Raw genomic sequence first — 27,621 nt, 5'->3', positions numbered from 1 at the left:
CCATGCGAATTTATGTGCATTTCTGTAGAATAGCCGCACCAAAGTCCGCAATGTCTAACAGCGGTTTTTATTGCAGATTTGATGCGGTTTTGCCGCACATCTCACCCTTCCATTGAAAAGGGTGACATCTGCAGCTAAAACCGGAAACATTATTGACGTGCTGCGGATTTTGAAATCCGCGATTCAGGTCAATATCTGCACGGAATAAATCTGCGGAATAAGTGTGCATGAGATTTGGCTATAGATTTCAGTCTTCTTCCAAACCCCCCTTTTTGGGAAAGTGGCGAGAGAGGCGAAAAAAAAAACGCCACTTGTGCAAAATGGTTTGCAAACACGGTATTTGCACTTTTTTTTTTTTGTGGAAAAAATCCAAATTTTTTAGCTTTTTACTGCCGTTTTTCATACTTTTTTGGAACAAAAACTCAGCAGCCAGATGTAAGCTTAAATTCATTAGTGTTTTTTCAGCCTATTGGTGTATTTTGGGGGGGTTTTAGTGAGGAGGGGGTTCAGCATGCCCTAGGTATGGCGCTTTTTTCAGATGTTTTTCGCCATGGGTTTGTCTATAGCACTTGAAAATCACCGTGCAGTTCGTGCCATTATTTTTTTTTACGACCTGGGCACTAATAAAACTGATTTTGTGATAAATGAAAATGTAATAAAAAATATATATAAAAGCAATGTGCGCGACATCACATAATGTAAACCCCACCCTATAAAATTCTCACAGGTCTTAGTTTTCTACTTTTGTCTAATTCCGTTTAGGTCATCCTGTCTCTTTAAGAGCTGGGCAGATGGGGGGTGGGGTTAGAGTAGAGAGGGGGGGGTCTCAGTGAGAGGTTGAGTTCGGAGGCTGAGGGATTTAGCAGAAGAGAGAAGTCACAGGGAGAGAGCGCTGGAATGCTGGGCTGAGAATTTGGGGTGAGTCCTAAAAAAAAATGGGGGTTACTTTTTACCAAATAAGGGGTAAACTAGGTTGGGGGGGGTGTATACTTCTACCATCCCCAGGGGTTGGGGGGTAGATGCCAACGTGGCTATTTTTTGCAACCCACACCCCTAGGATTGGGATGGATATTTTGGAGGATGGCTAACTAGGACCAGATGTGCTGGAGGATGTGCAATGCTCTGCAGAGGGGATCCATGCAATGGGGTGTGATTATTTTTGCAATGTTCTGCAGAGGGGGGGGGGGGGCTCTATGAGTATCTGCAGACATGTATTATATCACCTGGGGCGTCAATGGAGACTGTCATAAAATGAAGAAGATGCTTCTCCCGAAATAAGCAGAGGAAACTATTGCAAAAGTATTAGCGCCATAGATGAAGTTGTAGAATTGTATCGGGATCCTATACAGAGCATTATAGCATTAGATCTGTTCTGCGGACGTTTCGGGCGTATATAGTAACTAAACCATAAAGGCTGACAATCTATTCGCTCGCCAGGGATAGTAGGGTGGGTGCAGGAATTTTTCCTTTGCTCCCGAGACAAAACAGAAACAGCATTAAGGATTACGAATTCCAGATTTCTCTGTGGGGCTCATGCAGACCCACCCAGACTAAGGTTAAATTAAAACTGCACGTAGCAGAGCTGAATTTGTTGTCTTAATGGTAATGACCCTCAGGATTAAGATAATGTAGTGTGTTTACCTGCAGTCCCATGTAAACACACCAAAAAAAACAAAAAAAATACATGGTGCTATAATAACAATGAGTTGTGCCAAAAGACAAGCCCGGCTCTGCTACATCTGTATTTCATTATGCGCTGTGGCAGTGTTTTTTTTTTGTTTTTTTATCATGTGAAATCCTCTTTTGTGCACAGGGGAAGCGGAGTGAGCGGGAGCAGCCAGTTTTGGAAGGCAGAGCCGGAGTGTTGAGCTTTGGGTGTGTGCCGGAGTTTATGGAGGGACGGAGGGGTAACAGGCGGGGAAGGGGAGGGTGGATAGATGGTTTCTGCGACAAATCCCAATAAAATGTCCATGGCCTGTGAGACAAATTTAGAATATTGCAGGTGAAATTATAATGCGATCAAAACTGGATTATATTGGAGAGATGTAGCAGTACTGAGTTTGTTAGGGGTAGCAGGGTTGTGTATGTCACTTCACACGTGATCTTAACACCATGACAAATCCATCTCTGCAAAATGTAAAGTGTCATTGGCCCATTAGATTTGGATCATCGATGAAGGAGGGAGGAGGGGGGGGGGGAGTTCCTTCAGGGTCTTGGTCATTTCCGCCACAAGAAGCAGAAAATTGGAATTACATTTTCCGCAAGACTTGCAGAAGCCTCATCTTCATATTTTATATCTTTACCCATGGCCGATTTGTTTTTGGTTCTAGTGCCCATGGCCAAAATGGGACATTACTAACGCCAGGCCCCCTCCAAGTGTCACCCAGTACTGTAGCCCTGTTCAATGACATTTGGCCCTATTGAAGCCAGGGGCCCAGGTGTGAGGGTGGCTTTGGCCCTCACGTTGCTGAGCTCACATCCTGACAGAGAGGGAGGCCTGGTGCCGTCATGAAGGAACCTGCTAGCAAAGTGTTCTACTTCCCTGCAGTGCCCCCGCAGGACAAATGAGGCTTTACACAATTCTCATTGTAAGGCCTCTTGCACATGAACGTATTTTCTTTCCATATCCGTTCCGTTTTGTTTGCGGACTGTATACGGAACCATTCATTTCAATGGGTCCGTAAAAAAAAACGGAAGGTACTCCGTGTGCATTCCGTTTCCGTAGGTCCGTATTTCTGTTCTGCCGGCTGTTCCGTTCTGCAAAATACAGAATGCACATGGACATCATCCGTATTTTTTGCGGATCCAGTTTTTGCAGACCGCAAAATACATACGGTCGTGTGCAAGAGACCTTAGGGTCCGTTCACACAACCGAATTTCTGGGTCTACATCACTTCCGCGGAAAAGGTGCGGACCCATTCATTTCAACCGTGTGTTGTTCTCATCTGTAGTTCCGTTCCGTGGGCTCACAAAAAATTAAATATTTTTTTTTATCATAGTGCTGGCATTGTGTGTTCTGCAAAATGCAAACACACATGGCCTGTACACGTATTTTGCGGATCCGCAATTAGAGGATCGCAAAACACTTATGGTCGTGTGAATGGACTCTAATGATAATACTGGGTCCTCCAGATGCTCTGTATCCCAGAGGACGCCCCCCCCCCCCTTCTCCCATTAACACCGACACCTGGTGTTTGTTTACTTCTTCAACGCCCTTTCCGAGACTCCTTGGCCAGTTCTCCTTCCGTGGTTTCCATAAAGTGTAATGTTGATGGAACCTACCAGAACTGGGCCTATTCTCTAAGGCCTCTTCTACACGAGCGTGACGGATTGGCTCTGGATACGTTCAGCGAAACTCGCACCATTTTGCAAGCAAGTTAAGTCAGTTTTGTCTGCGATTGCGTTCAGTTTTTACTGCGCAGGTGCAATGCGTTTTGAAGTGTTTTTCACGCGCGTGATAAAAAACTGAAGGTTTACAAACAGCATCTCTTAGCAACCTTCAGTGAAAAACGCATCGCATCCGCACTTGCTTCTGGATGCAATGCGTTTTTCACTGGAGCCCCATTCACTTCTACAGGGCCAGGGCTGCGTGAAAAATGCAGAATATGGCCTCATGCACACGATCGTTTTGGTCCGCATCCGAGCCGCAGTTTTTGCAGCTCGGATGCAGACCCATTCACTTCAATGGGGCCGCAAAAGATGCGGACAGCACTCCGTGTGCTGTCCGCATCCGTTGCTCCGTTCTGTGGTCTGCAAAAAAAATATAACCTGTCCTATTCTTGGCTGTTTTGCGGACAAGAATAGGCAGTTATATAAATGGCTGTCCGCGCCTTTCCGCAAATTGTGGAACGCACACGGACACGATCCGTGTTTTGCGGATCCGCAATTTGCGGACCGCAAAACACACAACGGTCGTGTGCATGAGGCCTATATAACATGCTGCGTTTTTCACACAACACACAAGTGATGCATGAAAAAAACGCTCATGGACACAGACTCATTGAAATAAATGGGTTGGGATTCCGTGCGGGTGCTATGCGTTCACGTCACGCATTGCACCAGCGCAGAAAACTCGCTTGTGTGAAAGGGGCCTAAGGGTCCTCTAGTAGGCCCATGGACTGTCTCTATTGTACAGTTGCAAGAAAAAGTATGTGAACCCTTTGGAATGATATGGATTTCTGCACAAATTGGTCATAAAATGTGATCTGATCTTCATCTAAGTCACAACAATAGACAATCACAGTCTGCTTAACCTAATAACACACAAAGAGTTAAATGTTACCATGTTTTTATTGAACACACCATGTAAACATTCACAGTGCAGGTGGAAAAAAGTATGTGAACCCTTGGATTTAATAACTGGTTGAACCTCCTTTGGCAGCAATAACTTCAACCAAACGTTTCCTGTAGTTGCAGATCAGACGTGCACAACGGTCAGGAGTAATTCTTGCCCATTCCTCTTTACAGAACTGTTTTAGTTCAGCAATATTCTTGGGATGTCTGGTGTGAATCGCTTTCTTGAGGTCATGCCACAGCAACTCAATCGGGTTGAGGTCAGGACTCTCCAGAAGGCGTATTTTCTTCTGTTTAAGCCATTCTGTTGTTGATTTACTTCTATGCTTTGGGTCGTTGTCCTGTTGCAACACCCATCTTCTGTTGAGCTTCAGCTGGTGGACAGATGGCCTTAAGTTCTCCTACAAAATGTCTTGATAAACTTGGGAATTCACTTTTCCTTCGATGATAGCAATCCGTCCAGGCCCTGACGCAGCAAAGCAGCCCCAAACCATGATGCCCCCACCACCATACCTCACAGTGGGGATGAGGTTTTGATGTTGGTGTGCTGTGCCTTTTTTTCTCCACACATAGTGTTGTGTGTTTCTTCCAAACAACTCAACTTTGGTTTCATCTGTCCACAGAATAATTTGCCAGTACTGCTGTGGAACATCCAGGTGCTCTTGTGCAAACTGTAAAGGGGCAGCAATGTTTTTTTGGACAGCAGTGGCTTCCTCTGTGGTATCCTCCCATGAAATCCATTCTTGTTTAGTGTTTTACGTATCGAAGATTCGCTAACAGGGATGTTACCATATGCCAGAGACTTTTGTAAGTCTTTAGCTGACACTCTAGGATTCTTCTTCACCTCATTGAGCAGTCTGCGCTGTGCTCTTGCAGTCATCTTTACAGGACGGCCACTCCTAGGGAGAGTAGCAGCAGTGCTGAACTTTCTCCATTTATAGACAATTTGTCTTACCGTGGACTGATGAACAGCAAGGCTTTTGAAGATACTTTTATAACGCTTTCCAGCTTTATGCAAGTCAACAATTCTTAATCGTAGGTCTTGTGAGAGCTCTTTTGTGTGAGGCATCATTCACATCAGGCAATGCTTCTTGTGAAAAGCAAACCCAGAACTGGTGTGTGTTTTTATAGGGCAGGGCAGCTGTAACCAACACCTCCAATCTCATCTCATTGATTGGACTCCGGTTGGCTGACACCTCACTCCAATTAGCTCTTGGAGATGTCATTAGTCTAGGGGTTCACATACTTTTTCCACCTGCACAGTGACTATTTACATGGTGTGTTCAATAAAAACATGGTAACATTTAATTCTTTGTGTGTTATTAGGTTAAGCAGACTGTGATTGTCTATTGTTGTGACTTAGATGAAGATCAGATCACATTTTATGACCAATTTGTGCAGAAATCCATATCATTCCAAAGGGTTCACATACTTTTTCTTGCAACTGTATATATGCTCTCAACAGGGTCATATTAAAGCTAATGGAGGTCCCTTTGTAAAACGTTGCACAACATCTCCCATATAATGGCTAAATAATAATGCCATACAGTGCCCTAATAATACTGACATACACTGCCTATATGAAGAGTTCACTTCCAGAGGCGTTTATTGCAAACAAAAGTTTGACAGCTGCTGAGATTTATTATCGACACTGCATGTAATTATCTGGATATATCTATGTGCATATCGGGTGAACCAGGGAGTCTGGATAATGTAAAGGTGGAATTGCTTGGCTGATGTATACATGATATATGTGGATTTTAGGAGGAAGATTACTATGGTCTATATAAGGAGCATCTACTAAGCGAGTTGTGATCCTGAAAGACAAAGTGTGAGGCTTACATAGAAATCAGAAGGTGGATTTCAGGAATTAATGGTCTTCTAGGACATTACATCAGAAAAGTGGATCAGGAGCCGGGTTACTGTAATAAGATGTTACAGGGGTAATAAGAGGATCAGGAGCCGGGTTACTGTAATAAGATGTTACAGGGTAATAAGAGGATCAGGAGCCGGGTTACTGTAATAAGATGTTACAGGGTAATAAGAGGATCAGGAGCCGGGTTACTGTAATAAGATTTCACAGAGTAATAAGAGGATCAGGAGCCGGGTTACTGTAATAAGATTTCACAGGGTAATAGGAGGATCAGGAGCCGGGTTACTGTAATAAGATGTTACAGGGGTAATAAGAGGATCAGGAGCCGGGTTACTGTAATAAGATGTTACAGGGTAATAAGAGGATCAGGAGCCGGGTTACTGTAATAAGATGTTACAGGGGTAATAAGAGGATCAGGAGCCGGGTTACTGTAATAAGATGTTACAGGGTTATAAGAGGATCAGGATCCGGGTTACTGTAATAAGAGGATCAGGAGCCGGGTTACTGTAATAAGATGTTACAGGGGTAATAAGAGGATCAGGAGCTGGGTTACTGTAATAAGATTTCACAGGGTAATAGGAGGATCAGGAGCCGGGTTACTGTAATAAGATGTTACAGGGGTAATAAGAGGATCAGGAGCCGGGTTACTGTAATAAGATGTTACAGGGTAATAAGAGGATCAGGAGCCGGGTTACTGTAATAAGATGTTACAGGGGTAATAAGAGGATCAGGAGCCGGGTTACTGTAATAAGATGTTACAGGGTTATAAGAGGATCAGGATCCGGGTTACTGTAATAAGAGGATCAGGAGCCGGGTTACTGTAATAAGATGTTACAGGGTAATAAGAGGATCAGGAGCCGGGTTACTGTAATAAGATGTTACAGGGTAATAGGAGCCGGGTTACTGTAATAAGATATTACAGGGTAATAAGAGGGTCAGGAGCCAGGTTACTGTAATAAGATGTTACAGGGGTAATAAGAGGATCAGGAGCCGGGATATTGTAATAAGATGTTACAGGGTAATAAGAGGACCAGGAGCTGGGTTACTGTAATAAGATGTTACAGGGGTAATAAGAGGATCAGGAGCCGGGTTAATGTAATAAGAGGATCAGGAGCCGGGTTACTGTAATAAGATGTTACAGGGTAATAAGAGGATCAGGAGCCAGGTTACTGTAATAAGATGTTACAGGGGTAATAAGAGGATCAGGAGCCGGGTTACTGTAATAAGATGTTACAGGGTAATAGGAGGATCAGGAGCCGGGTTACTGTAATAAGATGTTACAGGGTAATAAGAGGATCAGGAGCCGGGTTACTGTAATAAGATGTTACTGGGGTAATAAGAGGATCAGGAGCCGGGATATTGTAATAAGATGTTACAGGGTAATAAGAGGACCAGGAGCTGGGTTACTGTAATAAGATGTTACTGGGGTAATAAGAGGATCAGGAGCCGGGTTACTGTAATAAGATGTTACAGGGTAATAAGAGGATCAGGAGCCGGGATATTGTAATAAGATGTTACAGGGTAATAAGAGGATCAGGAGCCGGGTTACTGTAATAAGGTGTTACAGGGTAATAAGAGGATCAGGAGCCGGGTTACTGTAATAAGATGTTACTGGGGTAATAAGAGGATCAGGATCCAGGTTACTGTAATAAGATGTTACAGGGTAATAGGAGGATCAGGAGCCGGGTTATAAGATATTACAGGGTAATTCAGGAGAATAAGATGATGGAGTGCTGTAAGCAGAACCCCCTCTAGCATTCAGGTAGGAGGGCACATTTGGGTGTGAGTACATCTGGAAAACAGATGTTGAGCTCACTCTTGTAGTCTGGGCCCTCCACCCTGTCCTCAGTGAAATGTGAAGCTGAGAGGAGAGGGGGAATTTGGGATCAGTGCAGGGATAGAGGAGAAGTTGGTTAGAACCAGAATAAGGTCTTATTTACACAGTCAGTGATTGTGAGCCAACACCAGGATTGGAGTCTCCACAGACATCAGGTATAAGGGAAAGATCTGCACTTTTTCTGTTTGAAGCCGCACCTGGTTTTGGCTCAAAATCACTGATGGAAATCACTGACCTAACACTGACGTGTGAATGAGGCTTAAGGAAGAGGAAATGATAGGGAAAAGCCAGAGACGGTTTTGGTGAAGGAATTGAGAGGTTTAAAGAACAGTGAAGTAATGAAGGAGACTGAAAAAATAAAGTTGAAAAAAGAGATACAAAACCCAAAATAGGATTTAAAGGGGTTGTTCAGGAGTAGAAAATATGTCTATATAATACTATATCTAGTATTATAGCCCAGGTCTATTGAAGTGAATGGGCTTCAGCTGCAGTACCAGACACAGCCTGTGGACAGATGTGGTGCTGTGTTAGAAAGAGAGCATCCATTTTTTCCTAAGGGCTCATGCACACGAACGTATTTTATTTCCGTGTCCATTTCGTTTTTTTTTTTGTGGAATTACTCTGTGTGCTTTCCGCTTCCTTATGTCCGTATTTCCGTTCCGCAAAAAATAGAACATGTCTTATTATTGTCTGCTTTACGGGCAAGGATAGGAGTGTTCTATTAGGGCCAGCTGTTCCGTCCCGCAAAATACGGAATGCACTCGGACGGCATCCGTATTTTTTGCAGACCACAAAATACATATGGCCGTGTGCATGAGCCCTAATCCTGTACTCCTTTAACTCATGTCTCTGAGCACTGTTGGTACTCCAGGCATTGTATAAGTATTATTATTTAGGTACCATATGGCTGTTATTTTGGTTTTGTAGCGGCATTCTTTTGTGCCTTGTATGGTGACATTATTTATACACTGCTCGAAAGCCACTATAGACCTTGATCGGGCACTGTCCAGCACATACATGCTATAAGAATGAGGACTCAGTCCTGGATAGTCCCATGCTCTTGTACATAACATGGCAACAACTCCACTCTCCAGAGGGACTATATTGTTTGCCAGCCAGTTTGACTCCAACGACCCCCATGATAAGCATTATGAAGGGACACCTGTGCATGTGTCACTCCCCAATACTGTAGCTCAACCCCATGTATTTCATCAGCTATGCTCATTAATGGTGTATCAGGGGGTTAGGACTGCAAGCAGATCAATTTCTATAGTTGCAATGCTCTTCAGGTCTGGCAGCAGTTGTAAGTGACTATGGCTGATGAGATATGGCACGTGGTATACAGACGGGTGGGGGGCTGGTGGTGATAACACTGAGCAGTGATAGGTGTGTAATGCAATAGTAATTACAACTCTGTTATCACACTCAGCAAACCAATTAGTAGGAGGTAGAAAGTTGACACTTCCTTTCAACGTCTTGAGGTGTCAAGCCTTTCCTTTGAGATGCTTCCTTAATTAGTTCAGATTCTTGAAGCATCTAGTGGAAGATAACTCCCATCAGATTCCCCACATTTGTTTATTACCAACAGCCACTACACGCGGCAAACGTAGGAGTACAACTGAGTATATCCTTCTATGTTCTTGAGGAACATCTCAAAGCCATGAGCATTTACATAGTGTGTCCCCACTTTGCTGCCACAATAACCTCCATTCTTCCGAGAAGGAGCTCCATTATCCTATGAATTTTCCTATTATACCTTGCTCATGTTACTAGAATTTGCATAGATTTTTTTTTAATGTCTTCCTTTTTTATGAGGCTCACAGGCCATCACATGTTCCTGGAAAGAAGTTGAGCCTCTATAGATAAGGTGTCATGTGGCTGAGCATTTTATCTGGATTTCTCATGAGAGGAATTGTTATGGGGGGAAAATGTGAGTCATGAGAGGAATGACTTGTTGGTGGGAGAAAGTATCTGAGACGAAAGAAACAAGCCTGGGAAGGAGGAAGGAGATGAGAAGGAATGGAAAAATTTAAGACGGGAGTGATGGAGTTGTGTCAAAGGCAAGGATGAGGAGGGAATGGTAGACAGATGAAAAGACTATAGGCAAAGAATAGAAAGATAAAGTGCATAATGTGTGGGAATGAGAGGGAAGTGATGGAGTGGTGTACATATGCGAAGGAAGTGATAGGTTGCAAAAGAAGTGGAAATGGGAAGGAAGTGATGGAGCATTGCAAAAGGTGGTTATAGGAGTATTATGGAAGTAGTAGAGTGATGTAGAAGAAGGTGTATGGTAAAGTGAAGGAAGTGATGGAGCAATGTAGGAGGTGTTCTGTGAGAATGGGAAGAAAGTGAGGGAATCATGTAGAAGGTGGTGTGCGGGAATAGGAAGGAGGTGACAGAGTGATGAAGAAGGTGGTATAAGGTAATGGAAAGGAAGAGATGGAGCAATGAGGAAAGCAGTGTTTGGAAATGGGAAGGAATTGATGGAACAATGTAGAAGGCATTATGTGGGAAGTGAAAGGACATGATGGAGTGATGTAAAAGGTGGTATGTGGGAATGGGAAGGAAGTGATAGAGCGATGTAGATGTTGTTGTGTGGGAATAGGAAGGAAGTGATAGAGCGATGTAGAAGGTGTTGACTGGGAATGGTGAGGAAGCGATGGAGCAGTAGAGGATGTGTGGGTAGGAAGTGATGGTGGCATGTAAAAGTAGTACATGAAAATGCTTAAGAAGAGATGGGTCCATAAAGGCAATGAAAGTAATGGAGCAGAAAATAGGAGGAAGGGTGGAAACAATAAGCATTAGATTGAGCAGTGTGGAAGATGAGATGGGACAAGGAAGTAATGGAGGAGATCAAATGAGGTGTAGATTGAGTAATATACCGTAAAAGATAAAGTATGAGAAGGAAGTGATAGAATGTGTAAAAGCCAGGTAACATGGAAATGAGAAGGAAGTGATGGCGCAGTGAGGAGGTGGATGTCTCAAACTGAAGAGCACACAATGGTGCCATATTTAAGATGTGTGGGACAGATAATGAAGTGATAGAGCAATGTAGGTGGTGAGTTTTGGCAATATGAAGGAAGTAATGGATTGGCCTAGAAAAAGATCTCTGGACAGATGACTCGATGTAGGAGGTGACGTAAGTAAATATGATAGTGTTTGAACAATGTAGAAGAAAGCTGTGAAGAGGTGGAGATGATCTTGAAAGATTTTTAGAAAGTGCTGATGTTCGGACCTGATCATTACACCTTTAAGGAGGGTTGAAGGACATTTTTCACTCATTCATACAAAGCCTATAGTCAATACCTGCTGTATGCCTCTGCCCAGAGTTAAGATGGTCTCTGAATGCACATAGTCAATAGTGAGTAGTAGACTCTGGACATCTTGGCACAGTCGTGTTGTTCACTCATATAAAACATGGCTTGTCATAAGTTCCATGGACTACACTGTATGTTTTTGGCCATACTATGGTGACATCAGTTGTTTTTGTGCTGAGTGACACAGCAGGGACTGAGTGGTGACGCTGACACACGGCAGGATATTTCCCCTTGTTTACATTCTGCTCAGGAACAACACAGGCGGCTGCCGAACACACCAACATCTGATGACGCTGAGAATATATTACATGTCTCTGGAGAACATGATGTGTGTGTGGTCTGTGGTAGAGAAGATCCACCAGATAGTTCCACCAGAGTAGGGACTCTTGCACCAGTCCGCTCTAGGTGGCGCTCTGGTTGCTGTATGTCTATTACCACTTCCTTTTGGCACTGGAGCTATGTATCACTATTCTGCAGAGAAGTTTCCTTTCCTTCAGGTAAAGGAGGCTTATGTTGCCCCTAACCCTGTATCTGAAAACCCTGGCCAAGAAAATGTGGCTTGTTTGTACCTTCTCTCATAAGCTTTCATGGTATAAGCCCCTCCAGGGTCCCCAATAACTTTGTGCAGTTTATAATACTGATGTCTTGTTATGTGGCAGATGAACATTGAGACCCTCTGAGTCCCCAGGTTGTGGATACGACTACTTTGTCTGCAACCTTACAGCTATGTGGACAACCCACACAATGTTGGCCCTACATATAAACCGACGAGGCTTGCTCATTCTCTTGCTCCCCCACCCATGAATTTTTATTCCGGACAGCTCTGACTATACCTCGCAGCCCCCTCAAGACTTTTCCTGTTTCTTCCTGTCTGCCATGAGAAACCCCCCATCCCCCTACTTGGGTACCAGACTGCTTCCAGCTGTTTGTCTGTAGTCTCAGGTTACTAGGCTCTAGGCTCCATCCAGAGACTCACTGTGGCCTAAGTTATAAACACCCTAGAAATTCCCACTAAGATGTCCAATCCCTGCCGTAAATTATATGGACACTGAAGGTCACCAAAGGGCAATATTGGACTAAATACAAAAAGATGGATCTACTGCTAATGTGTTGTGGAGCAAATAAACCCAAGCAGACATGGAAGCAGATTGGAGTTTTGGAATTTGCTTCCATGGAAGTTTTTATAATTCACATATAAGTATATTATGGCCCCTCATGTATATCTAGAAGGTGGGTCCTCACAAGTGGTTAGATCTAGAAACCCTTCCTGCAGCTCTCACAGGTGATGTCTCCTCTGATGTAGACATTCTTTTTACCCTTGTTCATTTGGCCATTGGCCATGATGACTTCTTCCAGCCATGTCTCATCTCTGCAGAGTTTGACACACAGACATCTCAGGTTCTTCACGTTTCCATCATTCTCCCCACCTTGGTGCCCCAACATTGTTATCCTGCTGATACCCTTAACAGTTTTCTCCCGCTGTGCTCCCCAAGGCCCCAAATAATATACTGCATGAATAAGAGTACCATACAGATAACCCCCATAATAATATAAAAGTCCCACCAATAATATTAATTCTCTCCCAGAGTGCCCTCTTTAGTAATATCATCTACAATGCCCCCAATAGTGGTAATACTCCCTTAGTAGTTACCTTCATAGTGTTCCCAATAATAAATAATAACATAGTGCACCCAGTGCTAATAAGGCCTCACTATAGTGCCCTCAGTAGAAATGAGGATCCCTACAGTGCTCCAGTAGTTAAAATGGATACAGTAGTGTCCCCAGTAGTTATAATGCCCTCTATAATGCCCCAATAGTTTAAATGCCCCTATGGTGCCCCAGTAGTTAAAATACCCCAAGTAGTTAAAGTGTCCCTGTAGTGCCTCAGTAGTGATGATCAACCCTGTAGTGCCCCAGAACTTATAATGCCCCTGACCCCTTTAGCGCCTCAGTAGTACCCAAAGCCATAGTGACAAATAAAATAAAAAAAATTACAAAATCATATACTCACCTCACTGCCGCTCCCCACCACCATCTGCAATGACAGGCCACAGGCCTATTTAATCTTGCTTTCCAGTACACACGTTTGCGATTACACTATCACGGAGCCTATGCTGCTGATGGGTCCTCTAATAGGTCACAGACCTAGTGGCCTGAGGCCTATTAAAGCGAATGGCCGTTGGCTCCCTTGTCCCTGACGCATTATTCAACTGTATCCACGTCTTGAGAATGGCGCTACAGTTGTATGTGAATGAGTGATGTTCATGGCACTGGTTAAAAAGGGGTCTCTAGCCCCAAATGTTTCGGGCTAACTACGTCCCTGATGAGCACCAAAGATCTGACAGATTACCTCAATATGATGTATCTGATATAATTGTATTAAAGTTGCTGATATTTCATGTTTCCTAATGGATAGCACCAATAGGAGACCCGATTTTGAGCATGGCTTTGAGGTCCACTGTCCTCGATGGATATTTCTTGCTAGAGAACAGAAACTAAAGAGATCGTTTAGGTTATCAGGTTTTGGTAATGGTGGTAGATCTAGAGATTGAAGTAAGGGGACAAAACCCTCCTCTGCCCTCAAACTCAGTAGCCTGGATGATACATGCATCAATAAATTATCACCCTCATCTGTGTCCTTAGATGACTTGATTAGGTGAGTCCACCATACACCCATTCATTCCTTCCGAAATCCAACTCTATTCCCCACTAATCAGTGTTTATGAAGCTCTTCGACCCTGACATCCTCCTAGTCTGGATCAGTTACCTTGTATGCCCATTGGATTGGAAATTCTTCAGCAAAAAACGTCCTACCTGACCCAACCAGTAGCCTGCAAGATCTGGTCCCAGAATGTCACAAATGATGATGCTTAAGATGGGTGCCAAAGCAATGGTGTACCTTGCCTCCTTTTCAGCACCATCTCCCCAAGCTCTCTGTCTAAGCCTCGTTGTAATGTTGGGTGCAGAACTGAAAAGCCTCAAATATTTAGTGTAAAGGGTCATTGTTGTCGATGTCCTCTATGAGGAACACTGTACCCAGGCCCACATTGCCTCCATTGTCCAAGTAAAGATGGGATGTTAGGCACGGGTAATATAATTAGTGCAGGTCACACTGTATTAGTACTGCATGACAACAGGGGGGGTTTGTTACACATTCGGTTGTGATGCTCTGAATTCCAGGCTCTGGTAGATACCAGCAGATCATCCCTAATAAGGAGTCGGCCCCTGACATTCTTCCTCTAAGACCCTGCTGTTTCTTATCTCCTCAGTCAGTGGATTAACTCGCTATGTGCTCAGGAACCTGCTGCAATAAGACTCTAAGAATCTGTATATTACCCACAATGGGGTCACTGGTGCCCCCGTTGTGGCCAAGGGAAGGTAACCGCTGTGGTCCATGACCCAAGCCATATATTTAGTGCTATGACTAGTGATACAGTAATACAGATTTGTTGTCACAGATGTTGGGAAAGCAGGATGATCAGAAGAGTTGCCAGTAACGCCCCCTAGGGGTTGTCTTAAGGTTTGGGTCCTGCCTGATTATTGGTCATCTACATTGGTATCACTGCAGGTGTGTTGCTATAGATAAGGCTGAGCATAGAACGTAGGGAAATATGGAGGACGGCCGTGCTGTGGACAACTTGTACATAAAAGGCTTTGAGGGAGACACTGACCGTGGGTAGAAAAGTTGTAGGACAATAGCTCTTAAACCGTTTTACTCACCTTTTAACAGGAACCCTTCATCATGCTGCTCAGACCATGGGTAACATGAAATCCTCAAAGGGTCCCTTATGACAGAGAGCTAGGCTTTACTCTGAAGTACTCTAGTGTTTCAAAGAAAACATAATTTTCAAGATGAACCAGTTCTGGGCATAAGAGAATAATCTGGGCATGGGGAGTAGTGATGAGCGGCAGAGGCAATATTCGAATTTGCGATATTTGGGTGAATATTTGTCATAAATTCGCCAATTCGAGAATTCACCATTATTTCCTTGATTGCGAAAATCGGCAATGTAATATGCGCGTATTGTGTGCGCAATACAGACATGGGTCACTTTTGCTACATTTTTTAAGCTACTAGAAGATTCCTGAGACTGGAGAAAATGGTTGGCAAGGCAGAACATCCCAATAGCTTTATATGCAGTTAGAGTGCTCCAATATATTCGCAATTGCGCAAATCGGCAATTAATGATGCGCATATTTTGGTGCGATACGTGAAACTTCACATTTTATCAGGTCTAACTACATATTACTGATTGGTGCACTAAGGGTACTTTCACGCTTGTGATGTTGGATTCTGGCAGGCAGTTCCGTCGCCGGATCCGGCAATCTGTATGCAAACGGATACCATTTGTAGACTGATCCGGATGCATGCATGCTGCGGTATTTTCTCTCGTCCAACAACCGTACAGTGACTGAACTGAAGACATCCTGATGCATCCGGAACGGATTGCTCTCCATTCAGAATGCATGGGGATAAAACTGATCAGTTCTTTTCCAGTATTGAGCCCCTAGGACGGAACTCAGCGCCGGAAAATAATAACGCGAGTGTGAAAGTACCCTAAGTATTATTGTGACATCACAGCACAATGTCTGTAGCATGTATGTATGGACAGCAGAACCTATCAGCTCCACTATATCAGGATATAACCTACACTGACTATCTCCTACTAACTATCTGTATTATATATATAAGAGATCTAACTATCTAATGTAATAACACAAAGCACAGAGCACAGCAATGACACTGCTCTCTCTCTCTGAGAACTTTAAAAATCTGTAGAAAATGGCTGCTGGGGAGTTTCCTATATAGTAAGGGGTAGGCAACTTTCCTATTGGCTGCTAGGGATGTTGCTAAGCTCAGACAAAGACATTGCAGCCTTCTCATTGGCCCACAAGCAAGAAACAGGGAGGGATCATGGGTTCAGATGAAAAAAAAATTAAAATTTGTGATTCAAATATTTGCGCCCCACACTTATGGGGAGAAGAGTCCAGGCACAGGAAGAAGAGCTTGCTTTGAGGCCTATCCCTGACCTTCTTGGCTTGACAAGTCAATGTAGCTAACCAGGTTGGGGGAAGTCACACAGTGGACTCTTCACCCTGTGCCCGGACTCTTCTCCTCATTCTTGGCACATTTTTATACCCTTTATCATTTCAGAATAAAACATGTCAATCTGTCCTGAAGAATGTGGCCGACACAGCCTACCCCTCTGGTTGTGGCTTTTGGAGTCTCAGAATGATTTGAACGAACCGTATCCATCTGCCTTTTTTGGTGGCTGTATCTTCAGCCCTGAGCGGCTCCCAACAGAGAATTGTCTCAATCTTACAAACTTACATCCAACTGCGTGGCACCAAAACAAACTTCATGTCCCCCTTTGACTCCTGAAATGGCAGAATGCGGCGTCCCTAGGCCTCTTCGTTTTTACATAAAACTACAGAGAAGGTCCTGAACTAACTGGACTAGCTTCACTTCAGTAATGGCACCCGAGGCTGACCTTCCCTGTCGTAATTCCAAAGAGGAACTGGAGGACCTAAACAGACTGACCCTCCACTGGGTGGAGAGTCACCAGTGACCGATGTCAAGTAACAGTCACATTACCGCCATATGCATACATATACATATTACATACTTCAGTGAAGTCGGCATACTGTACATGTACCACCATACCAATACCCAATATGTACCATGAAGAACATAAAGCCCATAGATCTCCCACAGAAAAAGGCGTAACATATAAAATACACATGAACAGAGTCCTTACAGGAATGAAAGGGTTACAGACAGGCTATAGCGTAACACAAAGTGCAAGAGCGGTGAGAATGAAGAGCGCCACCATCGTACACCGCCATGACTGTTTATGAGGGAGAGATGGAATGATAGAGAGTGACACGGGGCGCTGCACGCACAGACACTACCCAACCATAGTAAACATAGACGATCTCTCTTCTCACTCTCTCTCCCCTCCTCTGTCTTTTGTCTTTGTTTTTCTCATGTTTTCTTGCTATTGTCTATCATCTCCCTCTAAAATCTCCTCTCTCTCTTTTCCTCCTCATCTTTTCTGTCTTTGTCTGACCTCTCTTGTACTTCTCTCCCTCCTCGCTCTGTGCCTCCACTTCTCCTGTATCTCTGTCCCTCCTCTTTCTTCTCCAGTCTCTCTCCTCTCTGCGGCTCTCCTTCTCTCACTCTGCTATATCTGTCTCTCCTTTTTCACACTCTGTCATCTCAATATCTCTCTTTTCTCACTCTCATCTTTCTCTCACTCTCTTCCTTTCTCTCTCTCACACTCTCTTCTCTCCTTTCACATATGTCTTTCCTCTCTTACTCCCTCTACCATCTTTCTCTCGCCTTTTCCTCTTTCTGTCTCTCGCCTCTCTACCTCTGTCTCTTTTTCTTAAATTCCTCCATCTCTGTCCTTTTTTTATTCTCTCTATCCTTGTCCCTCCTCTCTCATCTTCGCCTCTCTGTATCTTTTTACACTTTTTCTTTCACTCTCTCCCCTCTCTGTCTCTGGCTCTTTCTCTCACTGATTTGTCATCTCTTTTTCTTTCCTCTGTCTTTCTTTTTCACTCAATTACTTCTATCCATCTCTCTATATCTCCTCTGTTTGTCTCTCTCCCTTTCTTCCTCACTCACATCTCTCTCACTCATTCTCTCTCTGTATCTCTTGTCTATCACTTTGGCCACTCTCTTCTCTCTTACACAGATGCATAGACTCCCATCCCACCAGACAGTGGCCAAGAAAGTGCTAGTCTGGCCATCATGGTCGCCTTTTTTTGCTATATGCCACACTATTCCATACAGAGACATGTGTAAGAAATATATAACACACAGTTTACATTTTATTTTAGATGGGAACCTATTGTGACCTATGGCACCAAGTGGTATCCACTAAACATATACATCTGAGCCCATCCTTGGTCAAGGGTCACTACCTCCCCAAATTCCTGACCATGATGGTGATATCAATCAACTCCTAGCCTGGACAGGTCTAGGAGACCTCCCTCTTCCTTCAGTTTAGGTAGCTCATATGTGGTATTGTCCCCAAAGTGATGACAACATGGCCCTTATTTCTGCTCTTCATTTGTTGATGGTGTAGGTTAGGTTGGTTATCCAACTTTGCTGGAGGGGCCAATTCTTTTTGCCATTTGGCACACGTTTCCCTATGAACATCCTTGTTTTAGAGGTTTTCTGACCACTTTCAGGAGCCTAATTTGCCTAAACTGAAGCATGTACCCCTTGGCATACACAAGTACTCTTTACTCACACTCTGGATGTCAAGCGTTTCATTATGTAAGTGGGCCAAAGCCAACCCCTGAGAGCAATGTGTGTCTGATTAAATGCCCTGGTAACAGGACAATAACATATCCAGGCCTGCCAAATGTGGAAGAATTCTTGAGGCCATTGTCTTCTGCAATAAAGACATTTTTCAGAAGGGAGGAGAAGCTGAAACAGTGCAAGACGTTGTGTAACAGTGAAAGGTCAGTAGGCCCAGATCTTGACATTGCCTTACAGTACAATCTCTTGAGCCTTTTTCGAGTGGGAACGGATCTGAGGTTCACCAGTAATCACAAACGCATAGATGAATCCATAACGTATGTGACCACCTTATAATTTAGTGTTCTTTTTAGTGGGTTTCTCCCATTGTAGCGACCATAACAGGTCCAGCATGCAAACATTAATAGTGGGATGAGTTGTACTCAAGAGCTCAGTGACGTTCATCATGGCATCTTCCCAGGAAACCAACTCTGTCTCGAATTTCTGCCCTACTGCTGCCATCTAAGAGTAGCAACAGACTCGTTGATATGCACAAAGAAAAGTCCAGCTCACCCAATTATTCCACCACCTGCGTGCACGGAAAAGGCCGGCAAGCCCATATATCCTTGATATGAAAGCACAATGAAATTCCAGCACTCACGATTTTGGTAGCTAAAATCTTCGTCTTTTATTCAGGCAGTAAACATATAAACAGGACATCCACCCACAAGTGCAGCAACCTTGACGCGTTTCGAACAGTAGTTCTTAGTCGTCATTACGACTAAGAACTACTGTTCGAAACGCGTCAAGGTTGCTGCACTTGTGGGTGGATGTCCTGTTTATATGTTTACTGCCTGAATAAAAGACGAAGATTTTAGCTACCAAAATCGTGAGTGCTGGAATTTCATTGTGCTTTCATATCTAGCAACAGACTCATTGAGTGCACAATGCCAAGTGTCAGCTAGTGTGGTGTAAAGGTTATTAGTACTGGACATGGGAGCACATTTTCTGGAGTGATTAGACATCACTGTCTGTTTTGCGAGATGGCGATGAGAATGCTTACTGTCTGAATGGCTAAAGCCAAGTGTACAGCTTTTTGGAGGAATATTAGACCTTGGGAACTGATTTTCACAGTTTGGATCCCTTAGAGAGCGTCTATTAATGCAAACAACTCTATTAAACCGGTCAGACTGCCTGTTAGGGTTGATTCTGCTGATTAAAATGATACCTGTCTTGTAAAAATCGGTTCTAGCTTTCCCAATAAATAAATTATTTTATTCTTTAGGCAAATGAGGACTTCGGTACAACAAGGGGTGGGGCCTAGCCTCCTCAGCTTTCCAGTGCTGGCCACACCCCTCAGTGCACTGAAGTTCCCATTTGTATTAAGAATAGAAGTCTTTATTTCTCAGGAATGCGACAACCGATTTTCCCAAGGCAGTTAGCATTTTAATCAGCACGATCAGCCCTACCAGGTAGCATGCCTTGTTTAATAGGGTTGATCCTGGTGATAGGGTCTTTTAAAAAAAAAAAATTATGCTCCAGCACTTTTCAGATTCTTCTTTTTTCCACCATCTACCATCAGGGAAGAGTCTGGATAATATACACCTTGGATGGACAGATTAGATGGTCTGAAATTGGCTGGTTTGGCCAACATTCATCCAAATGTTGAATCTGAAAACCTTACCACATGATGGCAGCAGATGGGGAGAGGGGGAGGTGGAGAAAACGTCCATGGTTCTGAGATGTGCATGGAATGAGATGTTCCGGGATCCACATTTTAGGCCATCTAGTGTAGACAATAGATGATCTCACCCTATGCCAATGCACCATGTCTCTATGTATGAAGTACCTAACCCCCTGCTATGTTCCATTCTTCCACAGTCTACATGGGGTCCTTGTGATATGAGTTTCTGGACCTTCTCCAAACTCAATTTTTTTTTTACACTTGTCTAATAATAACCAGAAGAGCAGGAGCACCATGGTGGTGACATCTGTCTCCTCAAACACTGATGAGTCACAGCCTGTATTTCCACCATACCAGAGCTCTAACACCAGTGTGATGGTGACAGGTTTTAGAGGGTGTCGGATGCATGTACTACGTGTCTGAGCTCTAGAGGTGTTGGACTTGGCCAAGCAATATGTGGTGGACTGTTTATGTTGTGGACTGTTGTGTCCCACATCCCCGCATTGGTTTCTTAGTATCTTACTCTATTGGTCTCCAGATCGAAATGAAAAATAATAAATAGAAGATTTTATGTTTCTAAATACTGCTCCGATCTTTCTGTTTTCTTCAGATGACTGGAAGATGACGTGATCTGCACACACATAGTGGATGTTTAATGTTTACATACCCTATATAAGGTCAGTATCTCTTCTTGTATGGTGGGACACTCCATGTCACATAGCTCCTCCCTCCTGTCTGTGTTACCCTTTGGTGGGAGGAGAAACCCCTCCATGTCACATAGCTCCTCCCTCCTGTTGGTATCACCCAGTGAAGGGAGGGGCAGACTCCATGTCACATAGCTCCTCCCTTCTGTGTGTGTCACCCTGTGGTAGGAGGAGCAGACTGCATGTCACATAGCTCCTCCCTCCTGTCTGTGTCACCCTCCGGTGGGAGGAGCAGACTCCATGTCACATAGCTCCTCCCTTCTGTCTGTGTCACCCTGTGGTGGGAGGAGCAGACTCCATGTCACATAGCTCCTCCCTCTTGTCTGTGTCACCCTGTGGTGGGAGGAGCAGACTCCATGTCACATAGCTCCTCCCTCTTGTCTGTGTCACCCTGTGGTGGGAGGAGCAGACTTCATTTAATTTATTTAATTTATTCATTTATTTAGCGCTACTATATTCCACAGCACTTTGTAGAAATTAGCATTGGGCTGTCCCCAATGCGGCTCCATATCACATGGCTCCTCCCTCCTGTCTGTCTTTGTCACCCTGTGGTGGGAGGAGCAGACTAGATTTTCACTCCTGTCGGTGCCGCCCATTTATGGGAGAAGCAGTCTCTGAAGAAACTCATGGAGAACATTTGGACTACATCTCCCACAGATAAGTGCTAAGACCAAGAAAGTTAACTAATCCAAGCAGAACTTGGATCCTGGGAAGAACCACATGGGAGACATGTAGGCTCCTTGGAGATGTGGCTCTGACCAGATTTAAACTCAGGACCGGGGTTGTAGCTATAGGGGGTGCAAAGGTAGCAGTCGCTACCGGGCCCAGGAGCCTAAAGGGGCCCAAAGACCCTTGTGCCGCATAAGAAGACACCGGTATTATAGAAAGTGCATGCTGGTCAAGTTACACCTCTGGCTGGTGGGGTTAAGTCAAGAATTTGGCATGGGGGTGGGGGTGTCGTTTGCATTTTTGCCTCAGGCATCAGGAAGACTATGTGCTTCCCAGCCCCTGGCCACAAAGCTCTGAGGGAAGGGAGGCCCCAGCTGAACTCTTGCACCAGGGCCCGTGAGCCTTTAGCTACGCCCCTGCTCAGGACCCCAGTGCTACATGATATTCTTCCACTATGATCATTCTTGGACATGGAGTGTCTATTGCCTAGGAAAGAGATTTGTGACCCCATGCTTGCGACGTCTGGTTGTGTCTGTAACCTCCAGCCTATAGCCATGTAAGCCGGGCCTTGGGGTAACCTTCCTCTTACTCGGTCTAGGGATTAAGCGGAATCTGAACCCCGGACTGGAATGTGTCAGGGAGTCCAAGGCCCTGGGAGATGTCTGTCTGCTCCAGGGTGTTGAAATAACCCATTTTGTGTCATTCCTCCCCAACTCCTGGTTTCCTCTTTAATCTCATGCCAGGGGGAGGGAAGAGCCGAGTCTGCTCTCTGTCACTGAGGAGGAATGAAGGTTTGGGGGCTACATTCTTAACCCTTTAACCTCCTGGTGTGCGTACATATTGTGTCTATACTTCCCCTGCACTGCTGTGAGTGTTTTTCAGTTTTAGCAATTTCTAAAAATGTTATTCTATATTACAACCGCTCATACTGTGCCCATTACTCCACATCCAGTCATTCTAATAAATACGACTTCTTCTAGCACACGGAGGGGATCCCAGCCCATGAACCTCCATAACGATATGTACTAACATAGGGGATATTGATTCATTGTAATAGTCAATATATTATACGTTCCAGCTGGATTGTCAAAAGCGAGGTATTCAACGGCAGAGATTGCAGTCTGACAATGGGTATTTGCCCCTTTGCCACATAAGAAGACACCAGTGTTATGAATGGCACATGGTAGGTAGGGGCCCTGTAACAGATGTAACATTGGGGCCCTGGCGCTATTGTTACAGTCTTAGAAGCCAGTAGGAAGCAGTGTCATTTTCTTTTCTGACATGTCTGTTTTACTAACGTCACCATGTAATAACAATTCTGGAGCATCTATTCCTATGACTCCATGTTGTGGCATTCCTTTATTATTCCTGCTAGAAGTTATGAATGAATTGCAAGCAGTTTGCAATGAAGGTCCAGCAGGGTGTTACCAGTTGAGGTGTCTGTCCCTGGATAATAGCAGACTGTGCAAGGACACACACCAACTGGTAACACCCAGCTGGACCTTCATTCCAAACTGCTAGCAATTCATTCATAACTTCTAGCAGGAATAATAAAGGAATGCCACAACAGAGTCATAAGAATAGATGCTCCAGAATTGTTATTTCATGGGGGATGCAAGTAGTTACTAAAATAGACATCTGAGGGGAGATGACCGGTCCTCTCTAAGATACCATTGGACCCTTTTGCCCACAGAGGGTGTTCTTGACACACGTTACGGACGTCTGAATGGTGCCCTTACAGTCCATGGCTGTCCATGGCAGAGAGGAGTTACATGACTGCTTAGGTTATGACACTTAGCTGATCAGCACCTCCATTGTGCTATTCTTTACTGATGGCTATACGCTCTACTTTTGCACATTCCAACATGTTATATGGCACAAATGACAGCACAATTCATTCTCCACATATAAGCTATGAATTTAGACAGCTCTGTATCTATAGGCTACAGCAAAATAGTGTCATACTGTGTCTAAATAACACCGCCATGCAGTGCCAATGAATAGGGCTATACAGTGCTCACATTTAATAAATCTCTTCCCAGCAGGACTATGGATGGAGCCATACAGTGCCCAAACAATACCACCATATAGTGCTTAAATAATACCGTCATAGATATGCATGCCAATGGTGAGAAATTTCCAGCGTGTGGAGCATGGTGAGGACAGGGTGGTGAGAGCCCCCTAGTGGTAGATGGAGGTTCCCTCGTAATTGCCCCTTTTCCCATGTCCTCTAATTCTTCTTCATCATCCGTGCCTTTTCATCTAGTGCATGACATTCCTTACAGCTTTACTTTTCATTTCAACTGCTTCTTGGATCTATCTTGTAATCACAAGGATTTCAGTTATATAAGGGATGTCCTAGGTCTCCTCTGACCTGACTACTTCCCTCAGGGCTGCAAGTGAAAGAGGCGTCATTGGCGGGAATCCAGGCAGTAACCAGAGTGGGCTAGAAATGTTTATTTGTAGAGAAAATTTATTCCATATAAGGGGACGGGATGTGGGAGAGAGGGGGCCGGGATGGAGAGAGGAGGGTGGTAGAAGCAGAGGGGTCAGGACGCAGGCCTATGTCACTTCTCTGAATATGATAATAATGTTGTGTTGTTAAGCAGAATATATTTTCCTTATACACAACTGTCCCAGATGTCCTGATTTTTGTGGGACAGTTATGTTTTCTTGCAAGTTACACTACACAGACATTATAATCCGAAAACCTATGTACAAGAATATAACTACTATAATACTGCTCCTATGTACAAGAATATAACTACTATAATACTGCTCCTATGTACAAGAATATAACTACTATAATACTGCCATATATGTACAAGAATATACCTACTATAATACTGCCATATATGTACAAGAATATAACTACTATAATACTGCTCCTATGTACAAGAATATAACTACTATAATACTGCCTCCTATGTACAAGACTATATCTACTATAATACTGCCCCCTATGTACAAGTATATAACTACTATAATACTGCCTCCTATGTACAAGAATATAACTACTATAATACTCCCTCCTATGTACAAGAATATAACTACTATAATACTGCTCCTATGTACAAAAATATAACTACTATAATACTGCTCCTATGTACAAGAATATAACTACTATAATACTGCTCCTATGTACAAGAATATAACTACTATAATACTGCCTCCTATGTACAAGAATATAACTACTATAATACTGCTCCTATGTACAAAAATATAACTACTATAATACTGCTCCTATGTACAAGAATATAACTACTATAATACTGCTCCTATGTACAAGAATATAACTACTATAATACTGCTCCTATGTACAAGAATATAACTACTATAATACTGCTCCTATGTACAAGAATATAACTACTATAATACTGCCATATATGTACAAGAATATAACTACTATAATACTGCCTCCTATGTACAAGAATATAGCTACTATAATACTGCTCTTATGTACAAGAATATAGATACTATAATACTGCTCTTATGTACAAGAATATAACTACTATAATACTGCTCCTATGTACAAGAATATAACTACTATAATGCTGCCTGCTATGTACAAGGATATATCTACTATAATACTGCCTCCTATGTACAAGAATATAACTACTATAATACTGCCTCCTATGTACAAGAATATAACTACTATAATACTGCTCCTATGTACAGGAATATAACTTCTATAATACTGATCCTATGTACAAGAATATAACTACTATAATACTGCCATATATGTACAAGAATATAACTACTATAATACTGCTCCTATGTATAAGAATAGAACTACTATAACACTGCCTGCTATGTACAAGAATATAACTACTATAATACTGCCTCCTATGTACAAGAATATAACTACTATAATACTGCCTCCTATGTACAAGAATATAACTACTATAATACCCCCTCCTATGTACAAGAATATAACTACTATAATACTGCTCCTATGTACAAAAATATAACTACTATAATACTGCTCCTATGTACAAGAATATAACTACTATAATACTGCTCCTATGTACAAGAATATAACTACTATAATACTGCCTCCTATGTACAAGAATATAACTACTATAATACTGCTCCTATGTACAAAAATATAACTACTATAATACTGCTCCTATGTACAAGAATATAACTACTATAATACTGCTCCTATGTACAAGAATATAACTACTATAATGCTGCCTGCTATGTACAAGGATATATCTACTATAATACTGCCTCCTATGTACAAAAATATAACTACTATAATACTGCTCCTATGTACAAGAATATAACTACTATAATACTGCTCCTATGTACAAGAATATAACTACTATAATACTGCCTCCTATGTACAAGAATATAACTACTATAATACTGCTCCTATGTACAAAAATATAACTACTATAATACTGCTCCTATGTACAAGAATATAACTACTATAATACTGCTCCTATGTACAAGAATATAACTACTATAATGCTGCCTGCTATGTACAAGGATATATCTACTATAATACTGCCTCCTATGTACAAGAATATAACTACTATAATACTGCCTCCTATGTACAAGAATATAACTACTATAATACTGCTCCTATGTACAGGAATATAACTTCTATAATACTGATCCTATGTACAAGAATATAACTGCTATAATACTGCCATATATGTACAAGAATATAACTACTATAATACTGCTCCTATGTACAAGAATAGAACTACTATAACACTGCCTGCTATGTACAAGAATATAACTACTATAATACTGCCTCCTATGTACAAGAATATAACTACTATAATACTGCCTCCTATGTACAAGAATATAACTACTATAATACTCCCTCCTATGTACAAGAATATAACTACTATAATACTGCTCCTATGTACAAAAATATAACTACTATAATACTGCTCCTATGTACAAGAATATAACTACTATAATACTGCTCCTATGTACAAGAATATAACTACTATAATACTGCCTCCTATGTACAAGAATATAACTACTATAATACTGCTCCTATGTACAAAAATATAACTACTATAATACTGCTCCTATGTACAAGAATATAACTACTATAATACTGCTCCTATGTACAAGAATATAACTACTATAATACTGCTTCCTATGTACAAGAATATAACTACTATAATACTGCCTCCTATGTACAAGAATATAACTACTATAATACTGCCTCCTATGTACAAGAATATCACTACTATAATACTGCTCCTATGTACAAGAATGTAACTACTATAATACTGCCTCCTATGTACAAGAATATAACTACTATAATACTGCTCCTTTGTACAATAATATAACTACTATAATACTGCTTCCTATGTACAAGACTATATCTACTATAATACTGCTCCTATGTACAAGAATATAACTACTATAATACTGCTTCCTATGTACAAGAATATAACTACTATAATACTGCCTCCTATGTACAAGAATATAACTACTATAATACTGCCTCCTATGTACAAGAATATCACTACTATAATACTGCTCCTATGTACAAGAATGTAACTACTATAATACTGCCTCCTATGTACAAGAATATAACTACTATAATACTGCTCCTATGTACAAGAATATAACTACTATAATACTGCTCCTATGTACAAGAATATAACTACTATAATACTGCTCCTTTGTACAATAATATAACTACTATAATACTGCTTCCTATGTACAATAATATATCTACTATAATACTGCTCCTATGTACTAGAATATAACTACTATAATACTGCCTTCTATATACAATAATATAACTACTATAATACTGCCTCCTATGTACAAGAATATATCTACTATAATACTGCCTCCTATGTACAAGAATATAGCTACTATAATACTGCCTCCTATGTACTAGAATATCACTACTATAATACTGCTCCTATTATTATTATTTATTATTAAAGCGCCATTCATTCCATAGCGCTGTACATATGTTTTGATTTGGAATAGAATGTGTAGTGTTCCT

The 27,621-nt window shown here is 42.4% G+C and overlaps 1 protein-coding gene across 1 annotated transcript in view; it reads left to right on the top strand.

The window, feature by feature from the left end:
- The first annotated feature begins 843 nt into the window (after nucleotides 1–843).
- Nucleotides 844–27,621, top strand: part of KANK2 (KN motif and ankyrin repeat domains 2) — a 67,226-nt gene continuing 40,448 nt past the window's right edge. The window contains exons 1-2 of the mRNA XM_044278835.1: nucleotides 844–918; nucleotides 20,867–20,933. The gene's annotated coding sequence lies outside the window, so the exon portion shown is untranslated. The remainder of the gene's footprint in view (nucleotides 919–20,866; nucleotides 20,934–27,621) is intronic.

The sequence above is a fragment of the Bufo gargarizans genome, chromosome 2 (genome assembly GCF_014858855.1).
Source record: "Bufo gargarizans isolate SCDJY-AF-19 chromosome 2, ASM1485885v1, whole genome shotgun sequence".
NCBI lineage: Eukaryota > Metazoa > Chordata > Amphibia > Anura > Bufonidae > Bufo > Bufo gargarizans.
This window is presented reverse-complemented; position numbering and strand designations above follow the sequence as displayed.